Genomic DNA, 27,504 nt, shown 5'->3' with positions numbered 1-27,504 from the left:
GAACTAGCAAAGATTTGGGACTTGGGTCTGCCCTGGCCAGGATACTAAGAAGTGAATGACTTGAACTCAGTTTCCTTCCAAGTATTTGGTTTCCTCCACATTCCCATCTCCACATTTTCACCAATGTGTATCTATCAGCTGATCCCATCTCTTTAAAGCATTAAAAATAAAATGTTGGATAGAGGTCAACATCAACAACACAACACTCTGGATAAACATTAAGACACGGTAACCCAATATGAAGAAACTTGCAGCCCTCACAGCAAGTGCTATAGGTAAATACTTCAATCTACCAGCATGCAATCTTGTAGAAAGACTATGGCTTGTTCTTTCCATACTAGGAAATCACCACCATGTTAAAGAAGCTGAGCAAAAGTACCTCTGGCCTAATATTTTGAAAATACAAAGTTACATCAGTGAAAATGTGCACAGCAAATGTTAATGATGCTAGCAAACCAAAGGTACTTACTGTGCACGTGTAGGGGAGGGGGAGAATGGGAAGGGTAGAAAACCTGGGAGATGGCTGTCCTCTTGATTTTTACATTCAGCCATGGAAAACACAAGACTTCATTCTGTCACAATAATAATAAAAATCCAAATTCCACAAAAGCAAACTGATAACTAGAAATGTTTTCCAGAAAATAATTTACTTTAGAATTAACTTATTTCCTTAATCTAGAAATCTTTGTCTACAACTTTAAATCTAAAGCAAAAACGTTTGTTTACAAAACAAAACTGTACTTACAAGAATATGTCATTCTGAAAAGTTAATTATGTTCACTGTATATTGTTTATGAAAGTTGTCAATATGGAAACAAAAACTGATGGAAACCTGATATAATAATATTCTTCTGCTTTGTAGAAAATGCACCAATCAGTATACTTCCTTTTATACTATTTAGTTACAGTAGACTATTAACTCCCACACAATTTTCAGGCTGTTTTGCTTAATACAAAGGGGGGAAAAATTCAGTTCTTTTTTTGTTTGTTTTGTGCTTCAAAAGCCATACATAGTTTAGAATCCAGAGTTTATCATTCAAAGTTGAATATCAGAAAGGGTGCGTTCAAGTCAGTGCACAAACAACTGCCAAGTCAGGCAGGAAGAGCTTCCTAGAGGTGACAAAATCAAGTGACCTTGGGAAAATAAGAAATCTTGTGCAGGCAAAGGAAGCAGCTATTGAGGATGTGAGGGTGTAAGGAGCACAAAAAAAAAAAGTGAATGCAAGCAGTAAGAGAATGATTCCAAAGTACAAAGGAGCCCCAAATGTTTATCTCTTAAAGGAAAAACAAAAAGTGAAGAATCAAATCACATCCAGAGCCTGAAAGTGTCAAAATCAACAAAAATATTTATCACAAATCACTTCTATGCCTCCAAGTTCTGAAGCCGTGCAACAACAGCATCAAAACAGCGGAGCACTGGAAAGGTGAAACTCAGTCCTGCCTGTGCTAGTGGTTGTGGAATATGATTCTCACTACTTGCTTAAAAGCTATTCATTTATGGCCTATTCAGTGAATCAAAACTACCATTTTCTTCCCAGTAAAGGAGAATGCATCAGAATGTATCTCCCTAATAATAAACAATGGTTATGAAACATGGTCTGAATACACACTGTACAGGAAGGTATGTACTGGGTCTATTTCTCACTGCAGCATGAAATCAAAAAGGGTTTATTACACAAGAGTGTTTAATACAAAAATTTCAAAAACCAATCCAATTAGAGAGTGCATACTGAAATTGAGAACACGCACAGAAAATCACTTAAAAACAAATTGAGCCAGGTCCCAGTGACTCATGTCTGTAAATCCTAGCTACTCAGGAGTTTGAGTCTGAGGATCAAGGTTCAAAGCCAACCTGGGCAGGAAAGTCCCCATAAGACTCTTATCTCAAATTAACCTCCAGAAAACCAGAAGGGGTGCTGTTGCTCAAGTGGTAGATCGCTAGCCTTGAGTTAAAGAGCTCAGGAACACCACCCAGGCCCAGAGTTCAAGCCCCATCACCAAAAAAAAAAAAAAAAAAAAAAAAAGATGTGAAAAATAAATTGAAAGATAAAGAAAAGAAAACAGTCAAAACTATACAATAGGGGCTTGGGATATAGCCTAGTGGCAAGAGTGCCTGCCTCGGATACACGAGGCCCTAGGTTCGATTCCCCAGCACCACATATACAGAAAACAGCCAGAAGCGGCGCTGTGGCTCAAGTGGCAGAGTGCTAGCCTTGAGCGGGAAGAAGTCAGGGACAGTGCTCAGGCCCTGAGTCCAAGGCCCAGGACTGGCAAAAAAAAAAAAAAACAACTATACAATAGTACACATATGAACTACAGTGTAGCAGAACAGGATAACATTTAGTGCAGAGAATTTGGGGAAAGATGGCTTAAAGATATATCAAGTCACACTTTGGCTTTTTCTCCTTTCTTTTTTTTTTTTTTTGTTTTGTTTTGTTTTTTTGGCCAGTCCTGGGCTTTGGACTCAGGGCCTGAGCACTGTCCCTGGATTCTTTTTTGCTCAAGGCTAGCACTCTGCCACTTGAGCCACAGCGCCACTTCTGGCCATTTTCTATATATGTGGTGCTGGGGAATTGAACCCAGGGCCTCATGTATATGAGGCAAGCACTCTTGCCACTAGGCCATATCCCCAGCCCAGGCTTTTTCTTCATGGAAAGTACATTATTGCCTTTCATGTTGGTAATTTTTTTAAAGAACTCCAAGTATAAACAGTGTACACATGCACACACACATGCATTAACAGCAAGTTGTGAGTGGACTGCTGAGTGATAGCCTGTGCACCTGACCTAGATCTCACTCAGTGAACCACAGCATCACCTGCCATAAACCACTCAGCCTCAATTTTCTCACCATCAAGGTAAGAGACCAGATTTAGGGCATCCACTGCAAATCTATAATGCTGCTCCAATTCTAAACTAGCTTGCAGCAATACAGAATCACAACTAAAGTTTAAATTTTGAACAAGGTATTCATTCCTCCCACCTCCAAATTATTAAGTCACAACCAAAGCAAACAACAGTCTCATCAGTCTTCTTGGGGGTTGGGGAGGAGAGGAGGAACTTAAAACAATGCCTGGCAAAGTAGACACTGAACAAGTATTTTTGTCCCTTCTTCTTCCTTTAAATGAAGCCCTCAAAACACTAAAATTCCCAAAGTCTCAACTCAATTTCAGTAACTGGGAAAGTCTCTGAGACTCCACAGTGATGCGCTGTAATTCTAAGAATTCTACCCTACACTTTCTATCACAGGCTCTTCCGGCTTTAAATGTGTCATCCAAGGTAAAATGCACTCTTTAAAAACTACGAAAGAGCAAGGCACTGTTGGCTCACATTAGTAATCTTAGCTACTCAGGAGGCTGAGATCTGAGAATCACGGTAGGAAAGTCCATAAGACTCTTATCTCCAATTAACTACTAAAAAGTAGGAAATGGAGCTGTGGCTCAAGTGGTAGGGCACTAGCCTTGAGCAAAAAAAGCTCAGGCAAATCGCCCATGCCCTGAGTTCAAGCCCCCAGTACGAGAAAAAAAAAAAAAGGTACAAAGGATTCTTCCATGGGTCCAAATGTAAAACAGCATGACAACAGATATCACAGACGACTGGCAAAATCTTAGAATAAGAAATTAGCAGAAAGCAAAACTCTTGGTAAATATCATATCATCTCACTTGATAATGATAATGTAAAACAGCAGGGATAAGATTGTTAAAGGTAAGGCCACCAAGACTAATTGAGAAGACAATATTTTTTAAATAATATTGTACAACCAATTATCAACGTCTAATAATCCCATTAAAGAAGGGCCCTTTTTGCTTCTGTTACTGCCAACATTTTCTAAAGGCCATTTGTTTAACTTATAGGAAGAAAGAGAAAATATACAAGTTTATTCTCTGGTGATACAGACACATTTATGTGTACTTCCCACCCTTTTCTCTACCTTCCATACTACCCCTCTTAAAACTCCAACTCAACAGGGAAGACTTGTAAAAGCAAGTTTATAAGAACAAAGACTTCCAAATGGAAGGCAAAGGGTGAACAAATGCAGCAGTGCTACTCACTACACACTATGTTGAAAATAACTATACAACTTGTGGGTGGGGACAGGAGGGAAAACCTGTAAGGGAAGAAGTGACACTGTCCCAAAAGAAATGTACCCTGACGTATGTTACTCTAACCCCTTTGTGCATCACCTTTGTAAGAACAAATAAATTAAATTTTAAAAGAACAGATTTCCTCCCACAAGAAATTATAAGCAGCTTACTTCTCTTTCAAATACCATTATAAAAGCACCTGTGGGCTATATTAAACATAGACCCTCCTCATCTAATCAATGCAGAAAAAATTCAAACTCTATGACTAATCACTGGCCAAATGATTGCAAATTTAGAGTTACTCAGAAAACTAAACATATGTAATCTTTTTCATCCAGTAGTACTGCTACAATTACAAATGTAACATGTAAAAAAGAAGCGAAGAAACAAATTACATATTTGAATCATTACCCCAATTCATTAGTAAATAATCAAAACAAAAGAAATGGGCATATTATTTTAACCTTCAAAAAATTCAAATACTAACCATTCAAGGTTTCTATCAGACATGTGTTAAAGGTACTATATTCTGATTACTTGGTTGAATGCTTTTCAAAGAAAAGTTTGGTTATTTGACTTGGGGCTAAATGTGTTTCTTAGAGTACAGAGAATAACAGATTCAAAATCCCCTTAAATCCTTTAACTCACTAAGAAATAGAAAGGTGAGAACATGGAGTGGGTGCCCCTATCCCATAAAAGCCTCTGCTTTTCATTTGTAATGCCCACAGTTGAAACAATGAGCTACCCAAAGAAAACACTATTTCATCTCTGCTAGAAAGTAGTGGGCGTGATAACCTCACTTACCAGGAATTACTCTGCCAGATTTTCCTGTTTGGCTTAACAATAGCATTAATAAAACAAAAGTTCTCCCCATGACCAAATATAATATAACAATTTGAGTGCGCACAATTTTACAAATCCCACTCTTCTGAAATAAATACCAAAAATTTTTTCCTTATACAAAATCCATAGAATACATCTATAGATAGGTAAAATGTTTAAAACCTAACTATATCTAAATTATATTATTGGTACTTTACCTAGAGCAAAATATGAAATTTGCTTTTTGTTGTCCTTTTCCCCCTTTTCTGTTTTTGCAATATTGAGGCCTTGTGTATGCTAAGCTGGAGCTCTATCATGTTACTAAACCTCCAGAAATGAACAAGTTATAAGAAACATGTCATCATTTTTAAGCTATTTGTATTATATTTTTGAGAGGTTCTATCCCTATTGCACCACATAATGTCACTGCTGTACAAAGAAAGGATACTGCATTACTGTTACCTGTCATAGCTTCCCAGGAGCCCGCCTGGGGTGAGTGACTAGATGATGCTCAAACAGAAAACCTGTAACTCAACGCTTTCCCATTTACAAAATGATGAACCTTCCTATTTTCCCAATTCCTACAGTACAAAATAATCAAGCAACTGTAAAGCTCTTAGCACTCCTAAGAAGAAAATTACCATAGAAATACAAAATATTAATCTTAAATTGAAGTGAGACAAAACTGCAATATAAATTCATTGCTGGCTTAGGTTACAGTAACCCAGTTCATCCTTCAGGTTCCTACTGTACTTTCCCCTAAAAGTAAAATAACCATCACATTTAAAAGCTGTTTTGTCAAATACTCAGAATGTTCTACATCAACTACAATAATGCATACAGATATAATAATGTGAAGAAGTGCCTCAGAAGCTTTTGATGTTTAACACGCACACACATACACACACAATTCTGGCTTACTCTCATTGACACAGCAGATATATTAAAGAACAAAGAGTTAACAATCCAGTTCTGTTTTCTGAAATTCAGGTTTTTTGACATAAAATACAGTTTTACCTTTACTATTTTCTACTTATAAAGCCGAAAGAAGTGAAATAAACTTTTAAATTTTGCAAAAATAAAGATAAATTTTGGAACCATGCTGTCAGCATGACAGAATCACTCTAAAGTTGTGAGTCAATTTAGTATCCTGCTAGAGAAATCCTTCAAGGGGCTTCTCACATTAACTTAATTTCAGTTTCCTTGCAGAACAACTATAACACAGCAATACTGTTTTTGTTGTTGTTGTTTTGGTTTGGGTTTTTTTGTCAGTCCTGGGGCTTGAACTCAGAACCTGAGCATTGGCTCTGAGCATTTGGGCTCAAGGTTACCATTCTACCACTTGAGCCACAGCTCCATTTTCAGTTTTTTTGGTGGTTAAGAGTTGCATGGACCTAGCTATACTGACTTCACAAATGGTGAAATACAAAAGGAATGCCTACAATGGGCCCTGAGTAGTATCATAAAAAAGGCAAAATAAAGGTCAGGCCCTCCAACAAAGCCCCAAAGAAGACAACTCTATCAGAATCAATTGAACCTTAGCACATATTGAGAAAGGAGAAGTTACAGTGGATGTGCAAACCAGCTATGCCCCTATTCTTCAGCATCAGCTCCCTCCACTCAACATGCAAACAGATCTAAAATCTAAAATCTAGGGTTGTACATTTTACTCAGTCAGGTGGTGGCCAGGGAGAACAGCACCAATGCTTGTCTGCATTTTCACCACACCAGGCTGCATCTACTTCCCTTTCCTGGGTTTATTTTCTTTCCTTCTCTTTCTTTTAGTGAAAGGTTAGAAAAATTTAAGTCAAATCACAAGCTGACCAGAAATAATGGAACGGAAATGTCAGTGACCACAAACGACAAGGAATACAAAACAGTCCTTGTATACAAAACAGTCCTTGTAATCCCCAAAAGCAATTGCTAAGGAGCAAAAAGCCTGATTTCCACGCTTAACAACATTATAATACCCAAACTGCCTGGTTCTTACCCTCCAAAAATTCATAAAACATACAAAGAAGCAGCAAAACAAAGTGTATTCATAAGAGGGGAAAATCCAACAGAAACTCTCTCTCAAGAAAGAAAAAATCCAGAAAGAAAAAAAAAAAGAATCCAAGACAGCTGAGTTACTAGTCCATGTGTTAAATTAGATATGCCCAAAGAACTAAAGGATATCATGGACCAGAAGCTACAGGAATTCAGAAGAATATTGAATGGGCAAATAAAGAATAAGAAGGTCAAAGGTTAGCAGCATCTCTGGGGGAGAGGAATGAGAAGTTAGTGAATGACCACACACACAGTGTCTATGTGGGATAACAACAACACAACAACAACAAAAAAAAACACAAAACACTTCAGAAATATGTAGTGCGGATGGTTGTACAACATGTTAAATGTAAATACTGTAGTTGAACTGGATAGTTTACACTAGGTTAGATAACAAATTTAATATGAAAACCATAAGTTAAAAAAAAATGAAATCACAGGGTATTACACTGGATTCCCAGAAAAGGGCTGAATTCGAGCTCACTTCCCCACCACATTGCTCTTCAGGAAAGCAAGGCACTTTTGAAACACAAAAGTTCCTAGGTGAGCCACCCTGAACTCAGAATTCAGATGAGGTGATCTATTTCTGGAGCACTGCAAACTCAAAAAGTTCATTCTTGAAGGTACCTTTGAATTGCGCTGCTTTGCTCTGGCAAATAGTGATTGTTCAAACAGGAGACTGTTCAAGAAAGAAGACCAAGCAGGAGAACACTGCAGAGTGAGATGCTACATGGTGATAAGCAATTAGTCTCCAAATAATGAATCTTGAGTAAGTCACTTAACAGTCTTTAGTTTCTTCACTTTATAATACAGGAAAACAACCAAATTGCTTACTCCACAGTGTTGTTACTGAAATTAATGTATTCAAAAGCTCTGTAAGACTTAAGGGCATTAACCAGAAACAGCATTCATTTAAATTTTTCTTCATGACTTTTTTTAACCAAACTGAGTAATACAATGGAAAATTCCAGAAGAGAGTAAGTAGTATTCTATTCAAGGGTACTTTTTAAAGTTAGCGTAGGCAGAAGTGAAGCTGGAGTTTTAGACCCAAGGTCCACAAGTCAGGTCCAGTCACTTGTCCCTATTCACCAAACAGACAGTGAAGACAGAAAAGAGGTTTATTACATGGCACAGGCATGACAAAGAAGGGCAACACTTCAGTCCATCTGCTGGGTACAGACATGAAGTTGAGGTTTTATAAGATGAATAACTAGAAGAAGGAGAGAGGAATGCATAGTTATGAGATAGTCCAAGTCACAGGATGGCCTGGGTGATCATTATTTCACTCCTTGTTTGAGGAGAGGTTCTAGTTATCACTGCCATCACTGGTCGGGAATACCAAGTTTTCACTGCTTGGTGAGAAGTCTGCCCTGAGAAGCTCTACTCTTCCTTAAGGGTAGTTTTGGTCCCTTAAACACAAAGACATACAAATGGAGACAAAGATGTCAAGCTTTTCTGCTTTTAGTTAATTTGTGGGCCCAGCAAAAGCTACTTTTAAGCTCCTCTTAGAGAAAAAAACATCTCGATCTCTAACCTATGTAAAACTTAGCTACTAGAGTAAGCTGCTATAAATACTAGAACACAAACCAAGTCCCTTTTAAATGCTCTGTATAAAACTTTTTTATATAAATATTACAAACATTCTAAAAACAATTCAAACCATGGAGTAAGTATAAAATTTAAAAATCACAGTATTACTCACCACTCCCTCCCTAGAGGTCTCTTAGGAAAAACTGGGATAACCCCTGTTAACATTTTGTCTTTCAAGAGTGATTTAAAGAAAATTCTTGGGGCGAGGGGAGGTAACAAACAGTACAATAAATGTATCCAATGCCTAAAGTATGAAACTTTAAACCTCTCTGTTACATCACTTTGACAATAAAAAAGAAGAAGAAATAGTGTAGAAGTAAAAAAAAAAAAGAAAATTCTTTAATAATACAAAACATGAGGGCTGGGAATATGGCCTAGTGGCAAGAGTGCTTGCCTCCTACACATGAAGCTCTCTGTTCGATTCCCCAGCACCACATATATGGAAAACGGCCACAAGGGGCGCTGTGGCTCAGGTGGCAGAGTGCTAGCCTTGAGCGGGAAGAAGCCAGGGATGGTGCTCAGGCCCTGAGTCCAAGGCCCAGGACTGGCCAAAAAAAAAACCATGAATACTGAGGTGATACATATTCACATAAAGCTTTTTTTCTCTTATGCTCAAAACTCATCAGATTGATGAATCCAGCACTGCTATAGTTATTATATGAAACATACTAAATCAGTTATTCCCAAAGTTTACTACAATCCACTTCTTTTTTTCAACTCTAAAACATCTTCATAATATTGTGTGATGAGTTTCTGCCACAGAAAGACCATGTGCCTAAAATGAACCCAACTCTCAGCTACATAAGTTCATAAGTACATAAGGGTGTGCTGTGGGGACCGGCTCCCCTGCTTAACTATGAGGTACTGATTAGTGGCTTAGGGAGCCAGGTGGGGCCAGCAGCCCCAAGGAGCACAAAACAGAGGCTCCACCAGGTCAGCCAGTCTTCTTACAACCTTAAATGACAGATCGCAAGCTTCATGTAACAGCTTAACTCTGCTGTTTTGCAAGATGAGAAATAGTATCCCCTAAGCCCTCCACCAATTCTTCTCTGGGCCATCTTTTAATTTTTATTAGGTATTACTAGGTATAGTACATTTGGTTGGGGGGGTGGGGCACTCTACTGGCTCTACATCTAACTCTACCAATACTTAGCAATTTGTTATCTTTAAGAAATGCCTGCCATGTAGGAAATGAGGACATCTATCTTTCCTTCCAGCCCTTATGCTTCCTTTACCTCTTGATATTACATCTTTGTATTATTCAGGGATTGTAATACTTACTACAGGAACTTTTATAACTGCAATGAAATCTCCCAGCTTCATCTATAGGAATATTCAAGAAACAATTATCCTTCAAAGAGACAATACTGGAAGGGTAGTTAATATATGCTAAGGAACTTAACTTGTGAAGTGAAAGGGCAGGCAGAGATGCTAGAAAACTACAAAAACTTTTTTGTACACATTAAACAATCTTACGGGTTAACTAGCAAAAACAAAAACAGTCAAGCAAAAAGATGTACAAGAAAGAAGAAGGGAAGGGAAAGAGAGGGGGAAGGACGAAGGGAGGGAGGGAGGGAGGAAGGGAAGCTAATGTAAACTACAGTCCATATTTCAAGTTGTTGGTTTTCCTCAATGCCTGGAAATCCCTAGGTATATTCTTGGATTCATCAATGACAGATGGTTATTAGTCCAAGTATCTTACCTGGCTTTCCTCTCCGTTTGTATAGTCTACTTATTCTGAAAGACGGCTATCTAAGTGAGAAGAGAGATGACCGCCAAAACCTTCCCAGAGAGATTAAGGTGTAACTAACAGGTGGGAAAGTTAGTAGAGAGGTACTCCAGAGGGTAGGACGGTCCCTATACTGACTCCATTGCCTGCTATGAAAAACCAAAGTGCCATACAGTCTTGGCTGTCCTACTCTCATGCCCTCAGACAAAAGATGACAAGCTTTCACCATAGAACAGCATTTTGTCCTTATCCTAGGTGAAACCCAGCATGGCGTGCCAGCAACTTTGAACAGGAAGAAAAAAAAAGGCTCCACTAAAGCCTGCTATTCCAAAGAATGGCTTTAATGAATGATCATGGTGGAGGCAACACAGTCATATCACTCTGATTCTATACCCAAATTTTTACTAGTTCTCTTGAGGGTTGGTGTTAGCTGTTTCCCTATGGTAACTTTTCTACTCATTACTGCTATCTTCGTCATCCTACCTGCTACTTTTTGGTCCTCTAGGAAGTTCTCTTAAAGCAAGCCAAGCAAGTACAAAGCTGAACTGAAACCCAGTACTGGCAAAAAAAAAAAAAAAGTAATAATACTAATTATAAATCATAAACCAGAAACATTTAAAATCTGTTTTCTTATACTCAAATTTATGTAACAAAATTTATAAATTAAATAACTCTATAGTTATGTTACCTACATCCTTTAAACATTTACGTATTTGAATATTTAAGTACTGAAGATCTACAGAATATATTAGTCTTTAGAAACCTGCTTTTACATATGTAGACACCCAAGAGGGAGGAAAGGCGAAAAAGGCTAAAAGAAGGCAGCAAAGAAGGAAAGCTCATGCTTTTCTTCACTTCTCAAGTTTAACAGAAATATCACATTTCAAAATATAAAACTACTATTTAGTAAGAACCTCGATGGACTAAGAAATATATCTAGAAACTTATGTGCATTATCGTAAATTTTCAGAATTTACCCTCAAAACAATCCAACAATCCTTTCAAATATTATTCTAATTTTACAAATAGCAAGCCAAGTTTTCTCTGTAAGTTAGCACTTTAAATCCTAAGAAATTTGATTCATTTTTTACATATGAATTAAGCAACATCTATATATTTGCAAAACATTCAATTGCTCTAACAAGATCATTAGTGGGCTAGGGATAACTCAGTGATAGAGTGCTTGCTTATCATGTGCAGGGCCCTGGGTTTAAGCCATTGGGGCGAGGGGGTAAGCCCTAAAGGGAGTGGGAGGAAACAGAGGGAGAAAGACAGACATAGACACAGACAGAAACAGACTTCTAAGTCTGCTGACAGTGACAATCCAGCCAAAACTACAAACCAGAGACTATCACTGAACTTAGAAATGAAAACAAAGTCATGGGGAAAACCTCTAATATTAATTTGATTTGAAACTATTATGATAAACTCACTTAAAAATACATTCCTGCCTATGTCCACTCAAGAGAGCCTATAGTCCTTGACACAGTAGAAATGATCAGATCTCAATTTGTAAATACCATTCTCCACTAAAAGACACTTCTACTGCCAGGTGAGAGAAAGGAAATACAAGATGAGTCGTGAATATCTCAAACCAAGAAGTTGGGAAGTGCTCAAAGAAGGATAAGACAAGACAAAGAGAGAGCTCCTAGACCTTGTATTCAAGTCCCAAGACAGGTATTAAAAAAGGGGGCTGGGAATGTGGCTTAGTGGTAGAGTGCTTGCCTCCCAAGCATGAAGCCTGGGTTCAATTCCTTAGCACCGCATACACAGAAAAGGGTAGAAGTGGTGCTGTGGCTCAAGAGGTAGAGTGCTAGCCTTGAGCAAAAAGAAGCCAGGGACAGTGTGCAAGCCCTGAGTCCAAGCCCCAGGACTATGCCTCCCCCCACCAAAAAAAAAAAAAGGAAAACAGCAAAATAAAACAGAGCTGAAGGCCTGACTGGGTGGTACAGCACCTACCTAGCAAGCACATTCAAACTCTAATTCAAACCTAGTTCCTCTAAAAAGAAAAGCAAACTTCCTGAAAATGCCTATCCTCAGTCTAATCATGTCTTCAGACACAATATCGGTTTTATAGGAAATACAAACGATAGAAGAGAGGGCTGGGGATATGGCCTAGTGGCAAGAGTGCTTGCCTTGTATACATGAGGCCCTGGGTTCGATTCCCTAGCACCACATATACAGAAAACGGCCAGAAGTGGCACTGTGGCTCAAGTGGCAGAGTGCTAGCCTTGAGCAAAAAGAAGCCTGGGACAGTGCTCAGGCCCTGAGTTCAAGGCCCAGAACTGGCCAAAAAAAAAAAAAAAGAAGAGAAAATTAAAAGAAACCACAAGGAAATTCAGGCAAAACCATATAGAATATTTCTACTAGACAACCAGTCCATCTCTTCAAAAAGTCAGGGGGACTCAAGAGACAGCTCTAAACTAAAAGAGATAACCAAATGAACAAAATGAATTATGATTAGTGTGATTCAAAAAAAAAAAAAAAACAAAGCAAAGAGACCACACAGAAGACATTTCTAAAACAACTAGGGCAACAAAAATATGGTCTGAATGTTAGATGTGTTATTAACTTTCCCTCACTTTCCTCGGGTATGAAAATGGAGTCCTTGCCTGGTACCGGTACCGGTGGCTCATGCCTGTAATCCTAGCTACTCAGGAGGCTGAGATCTGAGGATCGAGGCTCAAAGCCAGCACAAGCAGGAAAGTCAGTGAGACTCTATCTCCAATTAACCACCAGAAAACTGGAAGTGGTGCTGTAGCTCAAAGTGGGCAAGCACTAGCCTTGAGCTAAAGATCTCAGGGACAGCTCCCAGGCACAGAGTTCAAGCCCCATGACCGACACCCCCAAAAAAATGTCATTAAAACTTCATAGTCTGTAATGAGTATGAAAATACAGGGTAACTAGCCGAGAAGTAAAAACTGGAAGAAAGGAATTACCACTTACTACACAGGACACCTGACATCCACTGTCTCGTTTATTCCTCCCAATAAAAGTATTTTGTATTAAAGTAACATTTTGGGGTAGCATTTTGGGGACTAACAACTGAGGAAGACATTTAAAATGAAGGCTGACTCCAGACCTGAGCGATTCCTAGCTCTACCAGCTTGGCTACTCTATAACCTTAGAGAAAGTTATACATCAGCTTTGTGCCAACCTCAAAAGATTGTTGTGGAAATGAAATTAGTTAATATGTATAAAAACAGAATGTCAACTGCTACCTACTGTTAGAGGTATTACTAAAGAAAAAAAAGTTAAGAGGATTTGGCCAGTTATTAAACTGCAGACAAGTACTGGAACTCTATCTAACTCTGTCCCACTTTTAACTGAAATTCCCTCCCTTCCTTCCAAATGGCAGGATCTCCTGAAATAACCAAAGACCAAAGTATTTCCCAGTGAGTTTTCCTTCTTGAAGAATGACAGGCAGCTAAAGACAAGAAAGAAACTCCAAGCTTCTTTTTTTTTTGCCCTTATGGCAAATGTAGCCCTAAGAATCAAGTTTTTCCATAATGTTGAAGTAAAATAACAAAAGATAAATGGAAATTTTGTCTAATTTTTTATGAAAAATGAATACGTTCCATAAACAACTGGGTTTGAAAAAAGAAAAAAAGAATCCCTGGAAATCAACCTGTTAGCTGAGGGCTTCCTGCCTAATTGTTTTCCTCCAAAGCTTGTTACTCCAGTTGGGTAGCTTCTCAGAAAGAAAGACAAATTAATATTAACTTAAACACAAACCAGCTCCCATTTGCCTTCGATCTAAATTACTATGCTAAAGAAATTTGTTTAGATCTGCTTATCACTAGTTCCTATGCAATAGCTGTCACTAAGAACCAGTAGACAAGGTCCCTCTTAACAACAAAACTCTATAATTGTGTCTGAATTTTTATCTCAATAAAGAAATAAGAACTACCAAAACTATCCAAAACAAAATTTTCAAAAGACCAAAATTTCACATCTGACAGCCCCCTCCCCCAGCATGATAGGTCACAGTCAAAATACTGAAAATTCTGTATAATATTAACTTCAGGATACATATATATGATGTGTATGAAATATAGATAAGTTTTGTATTTCCACTTAAGTCCATCCTCAAGATATCTCATTATGTATATGCAAATACCCTAAAATCAAAAAGAATTCAAAATCTAAAACCCTTCTATTCCCCTGAAACAATAGACTATTTAACCCATAATTGATTTGGTAAATCCCAGTACTACACCAAAACAAAACAAAACATATCACCCTTAAAAGAAAACAACTAAAGAAGAATGAAGATATGCCATATATAGAAAGCAAATGTAAAGTAGCAAAAGTAACTTCAACTATAGGAATTAACAACACTAAATGTCAACTGATTGAAGTCTAAGCTAGGGATGGGGAACAGCCAAACCATTTGCTGCCCAATGCCCTGGCAAGGCCAGACCAGACATCTAGGAGCTCTTTTCAAGCCAATACTGAATAAATCTAAGGCTGTACATGTCACAAATATGCAAATGGATTTTGACAACAACAAAAAGTTCCCCTCTCCTGGTTCATTCTTAAAAACAAGAGATTATAGGAGTAGATAAAAAACAAAATTCTAAAACCAGTGCTGGTCACAATAGTCACTTATGGCTGTCATCGCAGTTACTAGGGAGACTGAAGCCACACAATCAACTGAGCCCAGGAGTTCCAAGACAGTCTTAGCACCGCAGCAAGACCTTGTCCCAAAACAACAGAACATAAAGTACACTGTTAAGTTTCACTTAACAATGGATATACATTCTGAGAAAAGTTCCATTTGTTTCATCATCATACAAACATCATGGAATCATGGAATGGGCTTTACACAAAGACAATGTTACTAGGCAGTATTATCTTATAGGATCACCTTTGCATATACTCCATTTGTCTACAAAAGACACTTAAAAGTCACTGACATAAATATAGTGGCCTTTGGATATTGACAGAGAACAGGGTCCAGGAACACTACCCTATTACCAAAATCTAGGATGATGTTCAAATTTCTTGTAAGAAATATGAAACTGCATAGTGTTTGCACAGAACCTAAGTGCATCCTCTTGCATACTTAAATCATCTCTAGATGGTTTACAATTCTTATACCACAGAAAGTGGTAAGAAAGTAGTTATATTGTTTAAAGAGTAATAGCAAAAAAAAAGTCTGTACATATGCAAATATCTTCAATATGCAGTGGCACTGATGTGGAATCCAGCAACAAAGTCAACTATAGACTAACTGAAAGTCAAAAGACAGAAAAATATGTCAAGCAAACAAGCACTACAGGATAGCTAGAGTAGCTATATCCTCAATAGACAAAAAAAAAAAAGGGTAAGGAGTTGGGGGCACATGCCTGTAATCAGGAGGAGCCTGAGATCTGAGGATCAAAGTCTGAAGCCAGCCCCCACCAAAAAATAAAAGTGTTTGTTTTAGTTGTTTTTTGGGGGTTTTTTTGTTTGTTTGTTTGTTTTTGCCAGTCCTGGGGCTAGAACCCAGGGCCTGAGTGCTGTCCCTCAGCTTTTTCACTCAAGGCTGATGTTCTACCACTTGACCCACAGCTCCACTTCGGGCTTTTTGGTAGTTAATTGAGTTAAGAGTCTCACAACCTTATTGTCCAGACTGGCTTCAAACCATGATCCTCAGATCTCAGCCTCCTGGTAGCTAAGATTATAGGCATGAACAACTGGTGCCTGGCTTATTTATTTTGGATGAAAGATCCCACTATATAGCCTAGACGGACCTCCACTCATGATCTTCCTGCCTCAGCTCCCCTAGTGCTACGATTATAAGGATGTATCAACATGCCTGGTTACAAATTTTTTTTTTTTTTCGGCCAGTCCTGGGCCTTGGACTCAGGGCCTGAGCACTGTCCCTGGCTTCTTTTTGTTCAAGGCTAGCACTCTGCCACTTGAGCCACAGCGCCACTTCTGGCCGTTTTCTGTATATGTGGTGCTGGGGAATCGAACCCAGGGCCTCATGTATACGAGGCAAGCTCTCTTGCCACTAGGCCATATCCCCAGTCCCAATATTTTTATTTTTTAAAAAAGTGTAACTAGAGGGTGTCATTAGAAAACTTGTCTTATATGCAATATATAGGTTCTGTCCCCAGCATCACCAAAAGAAATTCTTTTTCTAAAAGAGACATTTATAATTATAAAAGAATCAATACCTCTGGGAGGTATAACAATTGCACACATATGCACCTAAATAAGAGAAACATGAAATACATGACACAAAACCCAACAGAAGTGAAGGGAGAAATAGACGATCTGACAATATTAATGGCAGATTTTAGTATCACGTTTGACAGTGGTTAGAAAACTAGACTGAACATCCAACATAAATAACACACTAAACCAACTAACCATAGACCTAACAGTTTTATCTACAGAATACTTCACTCAACAACAAAAAAGAGGGGCTGGGAATATGGCCTACTGGTAAAGTGCTTGTCTTGTATACATGAAGCCCTGGGTTCGATTCCTCAGCACCACATATATAGAAAAAGCCGGAAGTGCCACTGTGGCTCAAGTGGCAGAGTGCTAGCCTTGAGCAAAAAGAAGCCAGGGACAGTGCTCAGGCCCTGAGTTCAAGCCCCAGGACTGGCAAAAAAAAAAACAACAAAAACCAAACAACAACAGAAAAGATATTCTTTCAAGTTCACTTGGAGCATTCTTCAGGATAGATAATAAGCAAGTTCATAAAATTAACCTCAATAAATTTTTAAGAGTTGAAATCAAAGCCCAATTTAGTGATTCTCACACTTGTAATCACAGCACTCTAGGTGCTTAGGAGGTAGATTGATTTCAAGATCATTCTAGGCTGCCTACTGAAATCCTGCTCCCCCCTCCAAAAACAAAAACCGACGAAAACTATACAAAGCATTCTTTCCGGGGCTGGGGATATGGCCTAGTGGCAAGAGCACTTGCCTCGTATACTTGAAGCCCTGGGTTCGATTCCCCAGCACCACATACACAGAAAATGGCCAGAAGTGGCGCTGTGACTCAAGTGGCAGAGTGCTAGCCTTGAGCAAAAAAGAAGCCAGGGACAGTGCTCAGGCCCTGAGTCCAAGGCCCAGGACTGGCCCCCCGCCCAAAAAAAAAAAAAGCATTCTTTCCAACAATAATAAATTGAAATAAATTGTCATGGAAAAAATTGAAAACTCCAAAAGTTATGAAAATTAATTATTTAAATCATTTTCCAAATAACAAATGGGTCAAAGAAGATCCCAAAACAGAAATCACAAAACACTTGAAGGTGAATGAGAATAATGACACAGCATATTAAAGTTTATGGGATGCAGATGGAGCAATGCTTATAGGCAAATTTATAGCTATACACCTATAGTGAGAAACAGAAACGATCTCAAAGCAATAAGCTAAGCTTCCACTTTAATAATTGTTTTGGGGGTTTGTCTGGTTTTTTTTTTTGTTTTTGTTTTTGTTTTGCCAGTCCTGGGCCTTGAGCTCAGGGCCTGAGCACTGTCCCTGGCTTCTTTTTGCTCAAGGTTAGCACTCTACCACTTGAGCTGTGCACAGCGCCCCTTCTGGCTGTTTTCTATATATGTGGTACTGGAGAATCGAACCCAGGGCTTCATGTATACGAGGCAAGCGCTCTTGCCACTAGGCCATATTCCCAGCCCTCCACTTTAATATTTGAAAAAGTTAAATCAACAAAACTTTAGTGAACATGACCAAGAAATAAAATTGTAATTGACTCAATTACAACCAGAAAATACATTACTGACCTGTCCAAAAAATTGTTTTAACCCCAACTATTACATGTCAATAAAATTGATAGCCTATATGAAAAGCACAAAATTTTATAAGCACACTAACTACAAAAATCGATACTGTAGGTGGGAGAACAGGAAACAGAGTCAGAGGGCAGCTGGAAGTGTAGACTAATCTTTAACAAAGACCAAATCTGCCTGAAGGACAAGAACAGCTCTTGTACCCACATATTTATCCAACAGTACAACAAACACCATTATTTACTTGGTTTTTCTCTTCCTCAATGTCCTTTTTTAGCCTTTCTTGCTCTGTTGATTCTCCTCCAAATTCAAAAACATAAAGTTCCAGGATTGGGGAAGGGGTGTACAAGCATGTGTGTGCCTGTGTGCACACAAGTACTGGGGCTTGAACTCAGGTCCTGGGCACTGTCCTTGAGCGTTTTTACTCATGGTTAACACTCTTCCACTTGAGCCACAACTCCACTTCTGGTTTCTTGCTGTTTAACTTGCAACACATCTTTTAGATTTGTCTCCCTGGGCCAGCTTTGAACCATGATCCTCAGATCTCAGTCTCCTGAGTAGCTAGGATTATAGGCATGAGCCACCACCACCTGGCATGTCGTTTTTTTTGTTTTTATTTTTGTCTCATCCTATTTTCATAAATTTCCTGAGATTTCAAATCTATCTCAGTTCCTTAATAACTTAGAAAAACCTTCTGAGATGCAGCAATCCTGAAGTTAAGTTTCTTCGATATTATCCTTAGCTATTAACATTTATCTCCTATCCCTCAGGAATCTCCACATCCTTTACATTGTATAAGGTAGTAAGTACCTCAGGTAGCCTTTCTTCCTCTTCCTTCCTTAGGAAGCACTATCTTTTTAGTCTTGTTAAGCTCACACATTATGTTTACATGAAACTCACCTATCACCTGATTCTAAACATAAGACATTTGATCTAATCTTAAAAATTCTAAAATACATTCCACATGGTTTCTGTTGGGCAAGACCATGCAATGTTGGAATAACCCACATTTTCATAATCTCTCATGCAATAAAGCCTCTACTTACGAGTACTAGTAGCTGATTTTCCAGAAGGCTCCACTCAGTTGCATCTTTACTTTCATCCTGCTGTGACTGGAAATATGCTAACAGCACTTGGAAGTCAAATTTCCCATTGTGCCCCTATAACTACAACAGACAATAACCCCCTCTCACATTCTCTTAGTGCTAAAACTGTGTGCTAACAAATCTGCTTAACTTCTTTCCAGTTCTTTACCACAACTTCAAACTCATTAAAAGCAGAAAAAATAGCCTTACACATTTAATATGATGCTGGTTTGTTAAAAAAAGTTTTTTTTAATGTTTTCACAATGTGGTCACAGAAAATGACAGCCCCCTAAAAAGCCCATGCTCAAATCCTAGAACCTGTAAATAAGTTATGTTGTATGGTAAGGAGGAATTATGGTTGCAAAAGGAATTACGGCTGCTAAAATCGAATGGCCTTGATTTGGACAGATTATCCTGTATTATCCAGGTGGACTCTGTGTAATTACAAGGGTAGTATGAGCTTAAGAAGAAGGCAGGACAAGTCAATATCAGAGCAATGTGAAAGACTGCCATTGCTAGCTGAAGATCCAAGAGAGACCAAGAGTTTAGAAACACGTGTAATTTCTACAAATTGGACAAGGTAAAGAAAACTCACAATAGCTCAAAAGCTATGTATGTACGTTCATATAAGACTATTGTTGACATATTGTCTACTGTCAACATTACATTTAAAGCCCTAGGCGAATTTTCTTTGGCATAGGCCACGTTGCTACTGTATATGTTCTTGGTACACTGTGTATTATATATATGTCTACCTGACCTAGGGAAAGGAAAGAAAAACAGGGTGTAAGATATCACAAGAAATGTACACACAGGGCTGGGGATATAGCCTAGTGGCAAGAGTGCCTGCCTCAGATACACGAGGCCCTAGGTTCGATTCCCCAGCACCACATATACAGAAAACGGCCAGAAGCGGCGCTGTGGCTCAAGTGGCAGAGTGCTAGCCTTGAGCAGGAAGAAGCCAGGGACAGTGCTCAGGCCCTGAGTCCAAGGCCCAGGACTGGCCAAAAACAAAAACAAAAACAAAAAAAAAAAAAAAAAAAAGAAATGTACACACTGCCCTACTATGTAACTGTACCCCTTGTGCACAACACCTTGTCAAAAATTTTTGTTTACAATACCAGACTTCAAGCTCTACTACAAGGCCATCATAACAAAAACAGCATGGTATTGGTATAAAAACAGATCAGAAGACCAATGGATTAGAATTGAAGACCCAGAAATAAAACCGCACTCTTACAGCCAACTGATATTCGACAAAGGAGCTAAAGACATACAATGGAATAAACATAGCCTCTTCAACTACTGGTGCTGGGAGAACTGGGCAGCCATATGCAGAAAACTCAAAGTAGACCCAAGCCTATCACCATGCACCAAGATCAACTCAAAATGGATCAAGGACCTCAATATCAGACCTGAATCTTTGAAACTACTGAAGGACAGAGTAGGAAAGACACTAGAACTTATAGGCACAGGAAGGAACTTCCTGAATAGAGTCCCAGGGGCACAACAAATAGGGAAAAGACTCGACAAATGGGACTACTACAAATTAAAAAGTTTCTGCACAGCTAAGGACATAGCCACCAAAATAGAAAGCCAGCCAATGATATGGGAAAGGATATTTACCAGCACAGCAACAGACAAAGGCCTGATATCTGTAATCTACAGAGAACTCAAAAAACTAAGCCCCTCCAAGCCCAATAAACCTATTAGGAAATGCGCAAAAGAGCTAAAGAGAGACTTCACAAGAGAAGATATAAAAATGGCAAAGAAACACATGAGGAAATGCTCAACATCCCTGCTAGTAAAGGAAATGCAAATAAAAACAACCCTGAGATACCACCTCACCCCAGTTAGAATGGCCTATACTCTGAACTCAGGCAACAACAAATGCTGGAGGGGGTGCAGGGAAAGAGGAACCCTTCTCCATTGTTGGTGGGAGTGCAAATTAGTACAACCACTTTGGAGAACAGTATGGAGCTTTCTCAAAAAGCTCAATATAGACCTACCCTATGACCCAGCCATACCACTCCTAGGCATCTATCCTAAACAGCAAACCCCAAGATATCAAAAAGACATTTGTACTTCCATGTTTATCGCAGCACAATTCACAATAGCCAAAATATGGAAACAACCCAGATGCCCCTCCACAGACAAATGCATCCAAAAAATATGGTACTTATACACAATGGAATACTACATAGCGATTAGGAATGGTGAAATATTGTTATTCGCAGGGAAATGGTCAGAACTCGAACAAATAATGTCGAGCAAGACAAGCCTAGAACACAGAAAACAAAGGGGCATGATCTCCCTGATATATGACTGTTAACAAAGGGAGACGGAGAGACAGTAGAGACCAAGTCTGGGAAAACAAAAACTACTTGTCAAATAGTATTCCCCACAGGATTGGGGCAGCGATCCAACAGTATGTAACTAAAACCAAACAATTACTCAACATATAAAGGTCAAAAATTGACCTCTCAGGGGAATACTAGCTCAAAAGCTAGGTATGTACGTTCATATAAGACTACTGTCAACATATGGTCTAATATTGACATTACATTTAAAGCCCTAGGCGAACTTTCTTGGGCGTGGCCACGTGGCTACTGTATATGTTCTTGATACATTGTACATTGTATATATGTCTACCTGACCTAGAGAAGAGATAGAAAAACAGGGTGCAAGATATCACAAGAAATGTACACACTGCCCTACTATGTAACTGTACCCTTTTTGCACAACACCTTGTCAAAAAATTTGTGTTCAATAATAAATAAATAAATAAAATTTTTTTAATTAATAAATTATTTTAAAAAGAGTTTAGAAACGTGTAATTTCTACAAATTGGACAAGGCAAAGAAAACTCATTACCCAGTAAACCCATGTCAAATTTCTGACCCCTAGAATACTGGAGTAATGAATAGAGGAATAATGGATTATTATGGTCAACTAAAGTTGGAGTCATTATTATAACCTCAATTGGGAAATAATATACACACATTACAAATAGAATATATCTGGTGCTGGTGGCTCATGGCTATAATCCTACCTACACAGAAAGCTGAGCTCTGAGGATCAAGGTTCAAAGCCAGCCCAGGAAGATAAATCCTAAAGACTAATCTCCCAACTCACCAGTAAACAAAACCAGAACTGAATTTGTGTCTCAAAGTGGTAGAGTTCCAGCAATAAGCGGAAAAGGCCAAGTAGAATAAGGCCATGAGTTCAAACCTTAGTACCTAGCATAAATGGATAAATAAATAAATGCACTTATTATCACCACATCTGAAAAGTAAAGTATAACTGGTGTACATTTAATTTTCTGAATTGCATGCTTAAGAAAGTGAAGATGGGGCTGGGGATATGGCCTAGTGGCAACAGTGCTTGCCTCGTATACATGAGGCCCTGGGTTCAATTCCGCAGCACCACATATATAGAAAATGGCCAGAAGTGGCACTGTGGCTCAAGTGGCAGAGTGCTAGCCTTGAGCAAAAAGAAGCCAGGGACAGTGCTCAGGCCCTGAGTCCAAGCCCCAGGACTGGCCAAAAAAAAAGAAAGTGAAGATGATAGCCAGGCACTAAGGATAGCTCATGCTTCAAGTCATAACTACTGGAAGCTGAGATCTAGGGTCACAGTTCAAAGCCAGCCCAGGCAGAAGTCTATGTGAGACTTTTAGCTTCAATTAACCATAAAAAGACAGAAGTAGAGCTATGGCACAAGTGGTAGAGCACTAGCCTTGAGCCAACAGCTAAGAGACAGTGCCTAAGTCCTGAGTTCAAACCTCCATACCAGCACCAAAAGGAGAAAGAAAGAAAAAAAAGGAAGGAAGAAGGGGGGGGGGGGCGATGAGGGAAGGAGGGAAGGAAGGAACTGAAAGGAATTAAAGATGCTTTTACTTTTTTGTGTGTATGCCAGTCCCGGGGCTTGAACTCAGGACCTGGGCATTGAGCTTGTGTTCAAGGCCAGTGCTCAACCACTTGAACCACGGCTCTATTTCTGGTTGTTACTTTTTTTTTTCTTCTTGTATAGTTAATTGGAGATAAAGAGTCTCACAAGTTTTCCTGCCTGGGCTAGCTTCGCATCGCAATCCTCAGATCTCAGCCTCCTGAGTAGCTAGGATTTATTAGCTAGGTATGATCCACTGGTGCCTGGCCTGAAGATACTTTTTTAAAGAAATGGGGTAACAAGGCAATGACCTCAAAATGTATTTTTGAAAAACAGGAATGAAAAGATAAACTACTTTTGTGAAGTGTTAGTGTACAGTCAAGTCTTACTGATCATAGTTCAGATGCAGTAATTATCAGAATCCCACATACTCATTCAATGATACTACCACAAAACTGGAAACAATGGACTGGAAGTAGTAGTTAAACAGCAGAATGTTAAACCCTGAATTCAAATCTCAGTACTGCTGGGAAGAAAAGTGTATGAAAAAGGATCAACTTTTTTCACTTTAGTTTATTCAAGCTAATTCCACATTATTCATAAGACTACAGAGAACTTCACAAAGTGTGTGCCATTCTTGCACTGGAGCCATATTAATCTTCTATGTGTCATTCCAATTTTAGCATATGTGCTGCTGAACCAAGCATGGCTTAACTTTTATTTTTAAGCTCTACCCTATTCTTTTAGGAATACAATTATGAAAATACTCTGCAAATGGTAGTTTCTATTTATACAGCTCTGAGCATAACAATGTAAGTGTACATTATCTTTAAATGTTTTTATCTTTATAAAATACATTTTATGTTATTCTGAATCCCTAATAAAATACTTAATCTATCGACAATTATCAGCAGCTGCTAAAAACTACTTGGTGAGAAGCTGCCTGGTAGCATAATAGAAGTCTTACAACAACTGGAAGATAACAGTCATCTCTCCATGGCAAAGGAAAAGATGCAGTAGGCCACCAGAGTGATGTGACAAGTAGTACATACCACCTGATTTTTCACCACCACTCTTCCCTCTTCCAGAATATCAAGGAATGTGGATCAAACCTCTAGCTAGCAGAGGTAGGGAATCTTTGTTCTGCCAAGGCCCATTTGGATATTTAGAACATCATCCAAGGGCCATAAAAACATCATCAATAGGCAGATGGGCCACAGGAAGTCAATGAGAAATATCTGTATTCATCTTGTACCAAATGATGTCACTAGCTATATTTGCTCACTTTGCAGAAGATACATGTTAAGCATGTTAAAATACATGTTAAACTGGGCTGCAATTAGCAAAGTGCAGAAAATGAGGAAAAGCTATGGGAAAAGTGATTTCTTCAACAGGTAAACTGTGACTAACATGGAAGGGACTCATACTTAAGAGACACAGGGAGCAAATGCAATCTACGGACACAACTATATAAAGCCATTTGAGACAAGCAATTTCAACAGTGACTGAAACTCAAAGGTACTAAGTGTGTGTGTGTGTGTGTGTGTGTGTGTGTGTGTGTGTGTGTGTGAGAAATGATATTTGTAGTATTTACATCTATGTTAGAAGCAGTATGGTCCAGGGACAAAAGCACTAGACAGAGTTCAGGCAGAGTCATATACCAGTGTATATGGAGAGTTGGACTATCCTTCCAGACATAATAAAATATTGTACTTTCTAAACTAGTTTACTTAATATTGTACTTTCTGAAGTAGTAAATTAAGCACAGACATGTAGTCCCATCTACTTGAGAGGCTGAAGTGAGATAATCACTTGAGCCCAAGTTTAGAGACCAGCCTAGGCAACACTGAGATGTAATATCAAATAAATAAACTTTAAATGAAGAGTTAAAATTAACTACTATTTCCAAGGTAATCATATGTCATGTTAGGTTTTAATATACCATTATTCCAGGCGCTGGTAGCTCACTTGTAATCCTAGCTACTTGGGAGGCTGAGATATGAGGATCGTGGTTCGAAGTGAGCCTGGGGAAGGAAAGTCCATGAGACTCATCAATTAATCACCAAGAAGCTGCAAGCAGAGCTGTGCCTCAAGTGGTAGAGTGCTAGTCTTGAACAAAAAAGCTCAAAGACAGCACCCAGGCCCTGAATTCAAGCCCCAAGGCCAGCAGCAAAAAAATATGTGTGTGTACACACACACACACACACACACACACACACACACACACACATACATACACATATACCATTAGGGGGTAGGCATGGGTCAGGTGCCTGTCATTCTAGCTACCTCAGGAGGAGGGAGGCAGTGATGAAAAGGCTTATGGTCAAAGATGAGACAGGCATAAATGCAAGACCCTTTGCCAAAAATAACTAAAAAAGAACAGAGACATGACTCAAGTGGTAAAGCACCTTGCTAAAGTGCAAGGCTGAATTCAAACCCCAGCATCACCTTCCCCAGTAACCAAAAGAGATACAGTTAAAACTCAAATTAATGTTCAAATTCCTCATATTGGTAGCACAAAAACAACTTATTCATTACTATTTGCTATTCATTTCTAAAAATACTCATGCCATGCTATTATTTTCCAGAGTCAATATTAAAATATACATTGTTCCCAAATGTACAAAATACAATAATACTTACCAAGCACCATTCCACTTACTATAAGCATATAATTCTGGGGTCATACTAATGTTCTGTTATTAAATTTCTCAAGTAGGCCATACCTGTGCAATCTAGCCTTCTCTATGAATGTCCATTAACATGTATAGAGAGTCTTGGTAACACTGTCAATCAAAAATGCACCCAAGCACTGGGCATGGTGGCAAATAACTATAAACCCTGCTATTTGGGAGTTGAAGGTAGGAGGCTCAAGGTCTGAGAAATGCCCTAGGCTAAAAAGATTAAGATCCTTATCTGAAAAATAATTAAGGCATGAGATCTGAGGATCCTAGTTTGAAGCCAGCCAAGGTAGACAAATCCAAGAGACTCTTACCTCCAATAAATCAGCAAAAAGTTGGAAGTGTAGGTGTGGCTCAAGTGGTAGCGACTCAGCCTTGAACAGAAAAGAAAGCTAAGCCAGCCCTTGCTGGATGCCCCTAATCCTAACTATTCAGGTGGCTGAGATCTGAAGATCATGCATGGTTCAAAAGCCAACCCAGCTTGGGTGGGGTGGGGATTAAAAGAAACTCTTACCATCAGTTAGCAAGCAAACACACCTGAAGGCGTGGTAGGGAGCCAGCACTAAGTAAAAAAGCTGAGTGAAAGTGTGAGGCCCCAAATTAAGCTCTAGTACTACCACATGCTAGCAGCAGCAAAGGACATTAACTATAACCCAGTCCCTGAGACGGTAGTACAACTAACATGTGGCATGAAACCCTGTAAACAAAGAGAAGTAAGGCCTTAGGACACAAGCAAATAAAACTTGTTCATAGCAAGCGCCAAGAAGGCTTAGAAGAAGCAGTAGTCTACAAGCCCTTTAGGATCAAAAATAATTTTTAAATAGACAATTTTGTGAATTATGTCGCAATAAACCTGGAGAGGAGAACAACGAAATAATAATAAAATAGGCTAGCTGTGGCAGTGCATGCTTGTAATGAAAGCTGAGAACAGAGCTCAAAGCAAACCTAGAATACATGGCAAGATGCTAGCACCAAAAAGAAAGAGAATAACATTAAGACAATCTACAAAGAGAACAAAAAAGGTGAGTCATTACACTTTCAAATCTGTAATTTAAAAGGGCAATCTATGATGTCTTCAAACAAGAGAATTATGCAAATAAGTAACCACAGTTAGGGTTTTAATTTATAAAGAAAAATCAAGCACAAGTTGTAAGTTGAGTAGTAAGTCAAGACATCTGCAGCAGCCATCTGAAGCAAGGCAGGTCTTGGTAAGTTTTGGGTTCCCTGTGGGGAAGACAGAAACTACTCCGATTTTAAAACTGTAATAAAAACAATAAATAAACTAGTAAACTGAACTCTTTTCAAGAAATATATGCAAGTAAAGATGACAAAAATAACCTTTAAATTGCCTTTGAAAATCAAAGGACAGTATTTTTGGTTAATTATGTCTAATTTCAAGCCTCTGACATTTCAAAAGAATTCCATATTTTGTTTACCTTTACATACACGACCCTTCTTATATCATAGAAAATCACGGTCTAGGGCTGGGAATATGGCCTAGTGGCAAGAGTGCTTGCCTCATATACATAAAACCCTGGGTTCGATTCCCCAGCACCACATATACAGAAAACGGCCAGAAGTGGCACTGTGGCTCAAGTGGCAGAGTGCTAGCCTTGAGCAAAAAGAGCCCAGTGCTCAGGGACAGTCCAAGGCCCAGGACTGGCAAGAAAAGAAAATCATGGTCTATGTCAGTGAACAGTGCAAACATTTGATCTAACCAGTCCCTAGAAGAGTTAAAACTTCCTTCAAGTCTAAAAACTGATACTATGTCCTGTTTCACAAAAAGAAAATGTCTTTCATTATTTCAAAACACATTTTCCTCATGTA

General features: G+C 38.8%; 1 protein-coding gene and 1 non-coding gene across 3 annotated transcripts in view; both read right to left on the bottom strand.

Annotated features, from left to right (window-relative positions):
• Positions 1–27,504, bottom strand: part of Usp12 (ubiquitin specific peptidase 12) — an 85,067-nt gene that overhangs the window by 48,700 nt on the left and 8,863 nt on the right. The window lies entirely within an intron of this gene.
• On the bottom strand, positions 23,595–23,700 carry LOC125349764. Its single transcript, XR_007210579.1, has one exon. It is a non-coding gene; the product is annotated as a U6 spliceosomal RNA (small nuclear RNA).

This window comes from Perognathus longimembris, chromosome 3, assembly GCF_023159225.1.
Source record: "Perognathus longimembris pacificus isolate PPM17 chromosome 3, ASM2315922v1, whole genome shotgun sequence".
Taxonomy (NCBI): Eukaryota; Metazoa; Chordata; class Mammalia; order Rodentia; family Heteromyidae; genus Perognathus; species Perognathus longimembris.
Note: the sequence above shows the minus strand (reverse complement) of the source record. Positions and strands in the feature narration are given on the sequence as shown.